Source organism: Corapipo altera, unplaced genomic scaffold (assembly GCF_003945725.1).
Source record: "Corapipo altera isolate COAL_440 unplaced genomic scaffold, ASM394572v1 66, whole genome shotgun sequence".
NCBI classification, from domain to species: Eukaryota; Metazoa; Chordata; class Aves; order Passeriformes; family Pipridae; genus Corapipo; species Corapipo altera.
The window spans coordinates 3204598-3215422 of NW_020884924.1; the positions used below are offsets into that span (position 1 = coordinate 3204598).

Sequence of the window (10825 nt, forward strand, 5' to 3'; positions counted from 1 at the left end):
TAACACAGTTGGAACTCATCCCTTGTGCTTCACTCTAATTACTTTCTGTGTAGAAGCCAGTCAGGAGACTTAAATGGTCTCATAGAGATACTAGTGAAGGTATCCAGATGGTGACATCTCTTCCAAACTGCTACTAAAATTTTGGCACTGCAGCTGTTTTTAAACAATCTATATATTTTATCTGGATTGCAAGTTATATGTAGTTTTATATTTGTACAATAAGAACATTTTTATTATGCAATCTAAGGTCGGGAGTTTGGATATTAACATTACATGACATTTTATGTCTGACTAGTACAAAAATAAGCCAGTCCTAATAGTAATCTTAAATATTTGATTGGCAGCTAGTTTTTAGTGAGAAGTAACGTTCAAGTTGCAGAGTAAAGACAAAAAATAGTATGGAAAGTCTCTCTTTTAGCTGTAGGTTTCATTGCTGTTTTAGCCAGTTGACATTACACGAGAATGAAAGTTTGAGTCCTAGGAAACATCAGCACTCAGATACTGAATCCAAACTGCAAGACAAGAGGTAGGCTTTCAAAGTAAACATAGTTTCTTAACCAGTTTACATTCTTTTCTCAGATACCCCTTCTGATTTTGAAATTCCCTGCTCAAATAATTCTGAGTCGAGAAAAAATTGCATTACTCAAGACCTACGCTTTGTGGTGATTTGCACTTTTTGGTGTTCTTCCTCTAAAGAGTACTTTCTCAAACCTCTTACATTTCATTCTCCATGTAGTATCTGAGTACCTCACAATCTTTGAGATATTTGTTCTCATAACCCTAAGGGGAAATGGATTTGTACAGAAAGCCGTGTGAGCTCTGAGGTTTGTACAAAAGTCAATGGAAAAGAGTGAGCCTGAACCTTTATTCCCTTACATTCAAGTTAGTGTTAAATTAACTTTCCATACTTTACAGAGACTTACTTTGATGATAAATTATTCTCTAGTTCAGCCCTTATGTTGTTTAAAAATAATTTTATCTTGGATGTTTTTCCATTGGAAGAAACAATGTAATTATTCAGAAACAGCCCTTCTAAAATCATGCACTGATGGATTATGTATAAGGTGTCCAATAGCTTTATATATTGTTTTCAGCTCCTCTGAAAAATTGAAGAAGAATCCAGAAAAAAAATCTAAAAGATTTCTCATTGAAGTAAGGAAAAGTCATGCCATTTGTTTTAGTGTATATTATACAAAACACATGCTGCATTATGAATTGTTTTGAAGACAAAATTGTGAAGTCTAAACCAGGTCATTTATCATTGGTTAAGATGTATTTGATTTATGAAGTTAAATGATACATACAAGTGAAACTGTGAACCTTTTAAGCATTTAGCTGGATAGAAAATGCTAACTTTTCTTGGGAGATATGGAGGAGAGTGAGAAATTATTAGTTTGTCAAGAAAAAATGTGTGTGGGGGGGTTACAGAAGTCTATAATATTTTCTGTGAATTTTTATAAAACATTGGATAATTTAATTGAGTAAATACAATCACTGTTGAATTTTATCCTTTAAATGAGAATTCTTAACTGAGAAATAAGTTCAAATTGGCATGAAAAAGTACACTCTTCAGTGGACTGAAAAGTCTCTGAAAGAGCACAGTTGTAAACAACAGTCTCTAGTTGTTTGAACAACAGGATTAGAGTGGCATTTCTACATGAAACAGCAGTGTGGGTCAGTGTTACTTTAAAGAAGAGCAAACAACCCAAAGCTGAAAGCTGGTGGTATTATCATGGGCTGTACTCCACATTGTGAGGGCATAGGAAAGCTAAAGGGAATAATGTTTGAGAATATAGAGAAGAGATTCCTTCCTTACCTTAGGACAGTTACACAATGGCAGAGTGAAATAACAGGTAAAGTAAAGAAACCAAAACCATACAGAAAGCCAGCTGTCTCCTGTTCTCTAAGCAAGCTTTCAGAAACCTAGATAAAGATTTTGTTATGAAATTTAATGCAATTTTACCATGTACAAGATTTTGCTACAAAACAGGAGAGGACTGAGTTTGAATGACTCTGATATGAAAATCAATATATTTACTATAATGAAGTTTCACCTGATTTGAGAGCTGATTTCCATGAAGCTTGGGAGAAATGGGCCAAGTTAAGGTAAGGAGCAAGGCATCCTCAGTGTGAGTTCCCAGAAAATACTTAAAATTAATTATGTCTATGTCTTTGTTTTCTACAATTTTTTGATCTAAAGGCTGTTTATAAAAGATTAAAGAAAACGGTACAAGTCTCTCTAAACTACACTAAAAATGACCCCTGTCTTTCAAGTAGTGTGAATATTTGCTGCAGATCCTTTATAGATACAGAATATATGGAAGAAAAATTATGGTGTGACAAAGTAATTCTGTTCATCCTGAATTTTATGTGCAGAAGAAACCTTTTGCTTATGCCTTTTACTGCAAAAGACTGATGTAAGTACAACAGCCAACTGATAACACTTATATTCATAGGAAAAGGTATTACGTTTTCCACCTGTTTCTCCCATTTCAATCATACACTGATACTTCCAGTAAATTAAAAAAAAAAAATCTGCTGTCTATAAGCTCAGGAGGGAAACTGATTTTATCCTTAAAAGAAAGCCTTCTTTTTTCGTGTGGTTTTTTTTGTTTGTTTGTTTGTTTGGTTTTTTTTGGGTTTTTTGGGTTTTTTTGTATGAGGGAAAAATAAGAGAATGTGCTGTCTTGTTTGGAAGATTTCAGGTCTACAGTTACCAAAAGAACTGCTTCTCTAATTTGACTTCATTATGAAATGTCTTAAGGCACTAGCTGTGTAGTATCTTCACTGTTGTCTCACCCACAGCTTTTGCTTCTGTGCTGTGGATCTCTAAAGAAAAGGCTATGATGACTTGTTGACAATAAAGAGAGTTGTTTAGTACTGAACAGAGGAGAAATTTTCCTGCGTGTTGAAAACAAACAGAGATTCAAACACATAACTTATGTTGTTTTCTATGGGGTGTTTTATATGTAATTTTTAAAACTTAAGGGCTGCCTTATTAATCTCTCCTGTATTGTATCTTGCAAAGCTTTGCATGCACCTTTCTCAGAAAACATAGTATGTTAAATCAGTATTCATTAGAACTGGCTTTTGCATTCTTGTCTATCTTTTAGGGCTGGTCACAGTGGAAGAAGTAAATTGACAAAGAGATGGGATATTGAGGAAGGGATGAGTGGAGGATTCATTCTTGCAGGATTTGAAAATGGGGTACTGGAACAAAATGGTATGGAAGTGAAAGGAGTCTCTGTAAAGAGCTCACTGGCTCTGGCACAATAGGCTGCAAGCGCAAGTTCACAGTATTCCCAGTTTGACCAATTTCTCCTCTGCCCCCAGGCTCTATCCCCAAAGACAAGCAGGGGAAGGAGAGAACTAATGAAGAAACTAAAGAAAGACGGACAACAGTGTGAGTCAAAAAGAATGGCAAGAGTAGAGACAGAAGATGTAGAAACAATAGCTGCGATATGATTGCTTCAGCAGAGTAGGTATTTCATCCTATGTTTGTGTGTTTATATGTTACAAGACTCTTGTACTAAGAGTAAAAAAAGAAAAATATTGGCATTGAACAAAGAGCTAAATCACACATTTTTGCTCCCTGATCAGTCAAAAAGTGTTCCTCTTGTTAGCCTTTGGGTCAGTTTCATTTGAAGTACACTGAAATTGATATAAAATATGTGTAACCTAGATATTTTGCTTCTGGTTAAAGAAAGTGACATAAGACTTCAATAATGAAAGACAGTATGTGTAGAAATTCTAAGAACTAAATTATTTGTTGTTTGCTTTATATTTTTAATCCTCATTCTGGCTTTGAAGATGCTGGATATAAAAAAATCAATGTGAATGTCTTTTTATGGAATTGATATTTTCCATTAACATATATAGCATAATAAATCTCCAAAAAGGTCTTTTAGGTGTTCTGACACATTTTTTCCTTTAATGTATAGCCTTGCCAGAGGAGGACAGAAGAAATATACTCCTTTAAAAAAGATGATGTTCATATTACTCATACAAACCAATAATGTTAATGTTACTGGCAGGGTCCTTAAATCAGAATATCATTCTGCTTTTTTCCAAGACCATATTTGCAAGCTGAAATAGTCATTGCTGAGATAAGTAATAATTATTACTGATATATTGTAAGAAAATCAGTGCTTGGAATAAAGAATAAGAAAAATAAACATGTGAAATGGGAACAAAAATCTTTTGATACCTCAGTGATGTGCACGATGCAGTAGTATTCTTCACAGAAATAAATAAAATCATAGGGCCAGGGCCCAGGAAGGAGATAGTGTAAAGGGTGGACCTGCATGCAGTGAAGGTTAGCCAGATTGTGATTTCCATGGTTATTGAAACCATGCTGCAATCAGTGGCCTTGCAGGCTTTGGCTACCAGATGTGCAAAGAGGCAGTGCAGAGATGCACAGGAATTCCCTCTACCTGATGGAGAAATTTGTTTAATCTCCAAAGGTGGTCTGCTTACCAGAAAAAGATTTCTCACTAAAACCTTTTCTCCTGCCTCCTATGCCTCATCCCGCCCATCATGAGGCTGGAGAGCATGCATGAATGCACACAGGTACTGAACCACCCTCACTAGGGTCTATGCCATACTGAACCATTACGGACTCTCTAGCTCTTTGGAAAGACTGACTGTCAATGCACTCTGTCTGAATGCCAATTACAAACTGCAGCCTTTCCTCTTGATGCCCCAAAAGTTCTTTCAAAAAGATAACAATAGAATGAAAGTAGAGGTTGGTCTGAAGGTTTGATTTGGGGACTTGAGGAGACGAATAGCATTATTTTTGGAATAGAATTACAGACAGGATAAACCATCTGGGCAAGATCAATACCATACACACTTTGATATAAATTGATTGAAAAGCTCAGCTTTCAACATGGCAGATAAGTTTTAACCATGAGCTGGAGTAGGAATCTCACTATTAGTAAAGCAAATCCTCACTGCTAGATAGTCCACATTCCTGAATAAACCTTCCTTATTGACAGGCCCAGAACATCTGGTTGTGTTCCACAGCTTTTGAATAATGTAGAAATTAATCTTTGGAAAAAAAGTGCTAAACTCACTCATGAAGCAATGATTTCATTTGTGCAGAAGCAAACTATCATCTGAGGTGGAAAATATATCATGAAGGACCTGTACAAATGACTGAATGTGCCTTTTCCAGAAATTGTCAAGTGCGTTCCTGTTGCCTAATAAATAGGATAGAGCTGTTTAAGTCAGGGAACCCTTCAAAGTTTCCTAAACCTAATCTTTCAGTTCCAGACAAATTGAAGCACATATGAGTGATGTCTGTCACAGTAAGATACTGTTGCACAGCACTGTGATCCTTGCAGGGTTGTATGATTTGCACAGTTGTGTTCATGTTCTGTTCAAAACTTAGTTGTGTTTGAGCGACGCTGCATTGTAGCCTGTTCCTGGCCAGCTCCTTAAGCCTTATCATGAGTGCAGTTTTACATGCTCACTGCAGTTTTACGCCTTCATTTCCTTCTGCTAATACCAACAATTTTCAAAAATAGGTGGTACCAGGTGATTGTAAGTAATATTTTTAAAGGAGAGAGATCTAGTTTCTTTGCTTGGCATGTTTGCTACTGCAAACCCCTTGGAAAACCTCAAATAGGATTTACATCTTCTGATGCTTTTAGCTTCAAAGGGGATCTCATCAAATTGTTGATCTCAACTGTTTATTTTCAAAATCAGGGAAAACATAGTTATGTTTTCCAAGGTGTGGTAATATGAAAAAGAAATATAAAATATTCATAAAGAAATATGAAAAAGTTATTTATAAAATTACAGGAAAAACAGGAGAAGAAGAAAAAGGCCACCATGCAACAAAGCTGCAGTCAAGGAAACAACATTATGACTCAGAGCTAAATTAATACCTTTCTTCAATTATGGAAGTTATGATGAACAGAGGAACAAAAAAAAAAGGGAATAGCTAGAAAATACTTATATGAACGAATTAAAGTAAAACAGTGCAATTAATATGCTTAAGTTAAAACAATGTAAATTATTCCTCAATGAGACAAATAATGGCAAATGAAACCATGCATATGATAAATAACTAAAATTAAAAAAAACTGATACAAGTCAGGGACTGTACTCTCAGACTGAAAAAAAAAACAAACCCCGGATATTTTGTTTAAGGAGAAAAATATTTTATATATACCTTTATCATTATACAGGACTTTAGAATGATACTTGAAAGAAAGAATAGTTAATGGCTTGGGAGAAAAAGAGCTGGAAAGCAACATAAGCTTGCCTAAACAGATCCAGTGTAACCTGACGTTATTACTGATAACCAGTGTTCCAGACTTAGACAGAATGCCTACTCTTTTGGGACTGCTGTACAGTGTTTTAAGGCCTCATGGGAAATCACTAGCAAAGATAAAAAATTTAAGAGTTGGTATAAAATAAATTTGAAGCAACCACAGAAATAATTAATTGGAGTAATGACTCTAGTGGCAGGAGACGTCACAGGTTACAGGGCGGTTGCTCATAGAGAGAGACTGTTTTTGTAAGATGCATCTAAAAATATTTTAGTTTTTAATTTGATTAAATTAAATATTTAAATTTATAACATTAGAAGGAAAAAAAGAAAGATAGATGTGTGCTAACAAAATTTTCTCATGATAGAACCTGAAAACCATTGCAAACATAAAGGTAGAACTGGAATATTTTGGGACCTTAAGAAATGAAGTAATAAAAAAGGGAAATATATAATTATATAAAGTGCAGTTATCCATTTAAGGACTAATGAGAAGAGCATCTGCTATACCACAGCACTTTACAGGTTTTAAACTAAGAAGAAAGGAAACTGCCTGCAATGCTTGAAATTCAATTTTTGAATGTTTTTGAGTTATGTTCCACTGACATGGAAACAGTTCTTAGGCATTTTGGAGAGACCTTTCTGTAAAGAAAATAGTCTTGAAGATGTTCAAAGCACTGATCAGACCTCTGGAAGATTGTCTAAAATTCTGTCCACTTCCCTTCAAAAGGTATCAGTTTCAAAATAGAATTGATGAAGAAAGTGTCCACTAAAATAAAAGAGAATGGAAAGTCCATCCCTTGAGACAACTCTAAAAGAACGTTGCTTGTTTGTCATAGAAAACAAAAAACTGAGAGTGGATATGATTTATTTCTGTGCACTGAGGGAAAAGCACTAGAAAGGAAAGATCTTTTGAAGCTTAAAGGGCAGCACTGACTTAAAAGAAAATATATATAAACAGGCCATGAGTAAAGTTACTCTGCAAATGTAGAGACCCCTCAGAAAATTGAAAGGGTGCAAATATGCCTGGGAAATCATATCTGAAGAGAAAATACCAATGAAATTGAAAGTACATACCTAGTGCAGTTTAAATTAAGATTATGTGATTTAATTGTCTGTGATCACACAGGAGTGTAGAGAGTGACCCAAGAAGTCTTTTATTCCTGTGTTTCTCATTACTCATGTGATATAAATTAGTATGAAGCCCCTTGAGCTTTTCTGTGCTAATTAACTATGCTCCAATGTTACACATTTTTCAACAAATCAGCACTGCATTTTAGGTAATTACATTTAGCAAATCTTGCTGCAATGAGTACCGGTATCTGGGAATCTTTCCTTGTGACATTTCTCCTATACTCTAGACTTTAAAAACACTTTTGAAAAACCATGTTTCTCCAATATACATGAGTTTTTTAAGGAGAACACAAACACATATTCAGGGAGGCTGACCTCTGTAGAAATAATCATACTATAATATCAATGTAGGTGATAAATGCTAAAAATATTATTCTAAAAACATTCATTGTATATATAATGTGATACTTTTGGTCTCATATTTATTATGAACTGCATAAATGTCTTTTTTTAAGTATTGTTACATTTGCTTCACAATGTTGTTTTTAATTTTGTTGCAGGGTTGTTTTTATTCATTATACTTGCCAAGAAAAATATTTTGAAATAATGTCACTTTTTGTTTTCAAAAATACCAAATTTCCTTTCAAGCAGAGAGAAAGCTGGCTGCAGTCATATAAAGTAGAAAAGGCAACTAACACTCAAACCAAGCAAAAGAGGTTTTAATTTTGCTTCTTTTCAAAATCTGGCCATGCAGGCCAGGTGCACCTGGTCACTGCATTTCACAAGAGGAAGCTGGTCAGAAAATGCTCTTATTCTACCTCTCAGAGCAGGGAGATCAATGCTGCCATTTAATGCAGACTTATGGGTTCAAGGTTTTAGACCCCAGAGCTGAAGCTGCTGTTTCATTGTGGCATTAGAAACTGAAAGCATAACAAATAATTTTTTCACACATACAGAGTCAGAGTCATGATATTCTCTTTCTATCCCCATTTCAGGCAAAGACAAGAAAGCAGGAGACAGGGCTGAGTGTCTGCTTTCTGCAGTGGACAACATGTTTGATTCACAGATATGCTAGGTAGACAGTGCTTCATCCCATTAATTTCTTTTTCTGTTTTGGCACTGTGACTGCTCTCTTCTATTTCAGGTTCACTCAGACTAGTTAGTTCTTCATGTTGCTTCAGCATAAATGGTGAACATTAAATTAAATCCCAGGCTGTGTATGTATGCACTTCACTGCACAGCACAAGGAAGGATGCAGCACTGAACACAGCAAGTGTGCAAGGCACCAAACGGAAAGCACTGTGTGATTTCCTGGTACGCATACCTGACAGTGCTCTGCTGTGTAACTGTTGATGAAATGGCTAATTTGACACATGGAAAAGTAAAATTGCATCATAAGCATACGACTCCGAGAGATGAGCTTGCTCAGACAAGAAAAACGCCTGTTGTTTTTCTAGAATGCTCTGATTAAATTGCTAAGACTGAAAATGTGCATATTAAGAACTTTATGGTTCCCTCAAAATGCCTGGCTCAGTCAAAGAAGGGCCTGAGCAAAACATTGTAACTGCAATTTTTAAAAAACTCTGCTTTTATAAACAGGGAAGAATCACAACATTTTTCATTGGAAAGGCAGGCTGGCAGCTGTAAGAAGCCAGATCTTGCGAGCTTTACTAATGTTAACAGTACCATTAAAATCAGTGTAATTAATTGTGTGAGTAGGACAATCAAGATCTGACCCCACACCCCTGCTTTGTAAACTTCAGGATCACAGAGATTAATATAATACTGACTAGCCAATGACATGTTAAAGCCTTAATTAAATTAATTTGTTTGGAAGGCTTTTCCTTTAAAATCTAAAACAAATGGTTCAAGTGAAATGTGAGATGTAGGGGATATAGAGAAAACCAATAAACCAGCAGAATGGATGTGGAAATAACTTCTTTATGTTTTCCTGTTTTTGTAGTTTGTAGTTAGCACCAGTGCATAAATGTAACGGATAAGTGTAAGGGTAGAAATCTAAATCCAAACCTAGAGAGTAGTTGTGATTAGCTACCATCTCCTTGATGAACCCTCCATTCTTCTATGAAAGATTAGATTTCTTTTTAGATACTACTGATTAAAAATGCTACTATGTGAATATTGGTTAGCAAGTGTTTTGGGATTTTATTGTTTATTTTCATGTTTTTTACATTATCTTTATATTTCTCATTTCATTACTAACAATTTTTCAAAAATAGAGTTCACTGATCCTCATGAATTTTCATCCAGTATTGCTTTTTGTAAGGATGAGAGGTATTTTTTTAAAATATATACTGAAAATCATTTAAATATCAGGTTATTTGGTTTTCCTATAAGGACTTTATGGTGCCTTGAATTTTTATGATATAACATGCTTTAGATTGTCATTCTACAATCTTCGTAATACTGATGTATAATAAGGAAATTCAGGTCTACCTTAAAAGCATTAACTGATTAAGGATGCATTTTTAGTCATGACTTCATAAACCTATGTGAACCTATGCAAGGTGTCTGTACATTTAAATGCCATGGGAGCGTGGTACTTAAGAGAATTTCAGAGATCATTCCAGTATGGGGCTACTGAAAAATGACTGCACAAAGCTGTGCTAGGGTCGGTGAGATTGGGCCACTCCTCATAATTTCGGAATAGAAAACAGCAATTGGGAAATGCACAGGCAAGACAAGTCTATATATATTGGTGCAGACTACAAATGTCTCCTCTCATCCATAGTTTTCTTGATTTTCATCTGTAAACAGAGAGACTCTATGTACATCATGTGGGTGCACAGAGCTCTGAGAAGTAAGTGAAGAGGAAAGAAAGGGTTTGGTTGAGGGAAGTGGGGATTGGATGAAAAACAAATCCATCGTACAGCCTCCTCATCTGTGAATTGAGGTTGAATGGTCTAGATCTCTCACAGCTTCCTTCTAGCCTCTGGCAGGAAGAAATCTATCTGAATTTGAAGGCATAGGAAGACTTCATAGGAAGTCTTTGGAAGCTGTCATGCAAGTGCAGTGCAAAATTATGTACGTAATGCAAAAGTGTGAATGTACTGATGCAGAAAAATTGTTGATTAATAATAAGCAATACTGCCAGGCCTGTTTACTGAACTGCAATTAACAGTGAGGATACTGGAGAGCAGGGGCATGGCTATCTGTAGGATCAAAAAATGTGTGTGATAGTTAAACGTAGTCAGTAGGGTTGTCACGGGGAGAATGTGCTTCAGTCTGGCAACAGCTTATCCTCGTTTGCTTATTTCTAATCACATGGGAAAATGTTTCAGCCACAGCTACAGCATGGATCTTTGCAGTCTCCGTTTTTCAACATTTCTGTGGGAAATCTCCAGAGTGAGGCTTTGGTGTGGCCTGGAAGGATCATAACCTGGCACAGGAAGATTAGGCAGTCAGTGAACCTGAGAAGGGACTCTACATTTATGTTCTGAACCTGCTAATGGAGAC

At 35.6% G+C, this 10825-nt stretch overlaps 1 long non-coding RNA gene across 1 annotated transcript; it reads left to right on the forward strand.

The window, feature by feature from the left end:
* Positions 1–439: 439 nt before the first annotated feature.
* On the forward strand, positions 440–8444 carry LOC113953839. Its single transcript, XR_003530034.1, has 3 exons — positions 440–526; positions 3114–3478; positions 8347–8444. It is a non-coding gene; the product is annotated as an uncharacterized LOC113953839 (long non-coding RNA).
* Positions 8445–10825: the final 2381 nt, after the last annotated feature.